Raw genomic sequence first — 2500 nt, 5'->3', positions numbered from 1 at the left:
TAAGTGTACATCATAATGTTTGCATTGTGGGCCAGCCAGCTACACGACAACATGATAATTTCTCTTGAGAGATAATACCGTGGACATAATGGGGTCACGAGGCTGTTTCAAACAGCTGGGCCCGCTGTACGCTTTCCCTCTTTTCTTCTCCCCATCCATCTTGTCTGCACTCAGTTCCGCCATCTGTCCCGGCTGGCTTTCGTTCAGTCACACCCAGATATAGACTGGCGTTGTTCAGTCACACCTGTTTATATATCCACCTATTTTGGGGATGGCTGGTTGTTTCTTCTGCGCAGGTAACAAGTTTCGTATCGAATCCAAAGTTCGCCGTTTGGAAATGTCAGTTAGCAAGCATTCAGTTCTTTCGTTATGCTGTCTAGTTTTTAAAACAACGACATTGACAACATCGGAATCGGTCGGGATATCAGCATGAGTTTGATAGTTTTCATAACAAAAGCAACAGCAGCAAGAACAATAACGACAATGACAACAACAACAACAACAACAACGACAGCGACAACAACAACAACAACAACGGCAGCAACAACAAAGATCGTAATGATAAGAAAAATCGATCAGAATATCAGTATGAATATGACTATTTTTGAAAGAAAAGCAACAGCAGCAGCAAGAAGAAGAAGAACAACAACAACGATAATAATAATGATAATAAAAATAATGATTATAATGATAAGAATCATAATAGTTGACATAAGCTTACAGTTGGGCCAACAGCAAAGTGAGAGCTGTGTGATCCTTGGTTTCTCCATTGCAATGGGAAGTCATTTACAGCGTAGTCATTTGTGAAGGGCAATGACATCAAACTTGGAGACATAACTGCACTGGCTCTTAGTGCAGCCTCGGGGCCAAGTTGGCCTTTGGGAACCATCCCAACGCCGACTCTCCTAAAACCCTCTTGGCTGAGAGAGTGGGGATGTAACTTGGGCAAAACACTCTCTACTATGAGCAAATGTTTGCCCAGATAATCGGGACAGCAGTTGCCTCCTATACAGTTCTGATAGTCATAGTCGGACACGACATGCTATCATAAAATACTACTGCTGCTACTACTGCTGCTGCTGCTGTCACCATCACTACTACTACTATAGGCATCGCTTCAGGTGACAAAGAGACAGACAATGTATTGTGTTGTATTATGTTATTTGTATTGTATTGTGATGTATTTTGTTTTGTAACAATACTATTTTCTATGTGAAATTCGGGCTGCCCTCCCCGCAATGATAGTGCGTCGCAACAGTGCAACTCTATATATCATTTTCTGTTGTGTTTTTTCTGTCTGCAAGCGTATTTGCTTTACTATCAAAGTGGGGTTTTATTTTCTACAGCAGTTCGCCAGGAACAACCCTTTTGTTGTCGTGGGTGTTTTTCAGGTGTGCTAATCGTACGCTGTACACAGGACCTCAGTTTATCGCCTCGTACGAAGGAGGATGGGAAGGAGGGCGGGGGACTGGGGGTGGGGGGTTAAAAATATCCCGGGTCGTATTATGGGATTCGAACCTATGCATACTGGCTTCCTTGCCAGGCATGTTACCACTAGGCTACCGCTCCACTGATGGACAGATAGACATATAGACAGATATCATATACCTGCCCTAGAAATCAACGTCTGCTTAGCCTATTGGGGGCGGGAGGGGGGGGTCCGGGTTTGGAGGATGGGGGCAGGGAGGAAGGGGGGATAGACATAGTTGACAGCAGAGAGAATGAGGAGCAGGGGGGAGGGTGGATCGGGAGGGGGGAGGGGGCGAGGGGGTGGTTGCGGGTGTGTGGGGGTGTGGATGTGTGTGGGTGAGGTGGTGGAAGGTTTGGGACGACAAGGAGCAGCCAAGCGTTCGGTACTGAGCTGCGCTGAGCTTGCAAGTCCTGCGTCTCAAGTTCCAACCCCGCCTCCCTTACACACCCCACACACCACCTACGGCGCCCCATTCTGTCCACGCCACGCACGCACTCACGCACACATACACACACGCTTGCGCGCACACAGACACATACACATGCACATGCACACACATGAACACATACTTTCACACAGACACAGAGACACAGACACACACAGACACACAGACACACACACACACACACACACCACCTCAGCTCCACACCCCCCTCCCCCACCCCCCACACACTTGTTACCAACATCAGATTGTGCGGACTCTTTTTTTTTTTTTCTTTTTTTTTTTTTTTTTTTGCTGCTGCCCCATCATCTGCACCGTTTCAGTGGCATTACTCCCACGCCGCTCATTCCGAGTCCCCCATACACAGCCACATCTGGGTTCGTCTCTTGCAGCCCCAGTGCCGGCAGTCCACAGGGAGCCATCGATGTTAGGCCGCCAGGAGGCCACACACCAGAGGAGACCATGCACTGCTGCTGAGTCACTTTGGCGGTGTTCAGTAGTGCCTGTTCTGATTTAACTGTGACCAAGCGCGCTATACTTGCTCCAACACTATTCACGCACAAGCCACAGCAGACGACAAATGTATT

This window comes from Babylonia areolata, chromosome 18 (genome assembly GCF_041734735.1).
Source record: "Babylonia areolata isolate BAREFJ2019XMU chromosome 18, ASM4173473v1, whole genome shotgun sequence".
Taxonomy (NCBI): Eukaryota; Metazoa; Mollusca; class Gastropoda; order Neogastropoda; family Buccinidae; genus Babylonia; species Babylonia areolata.
The sequence above is the reverse complement of the archived record's forward strand: the minus strand, read 5'-3'. Positions refer to the sequence as shown.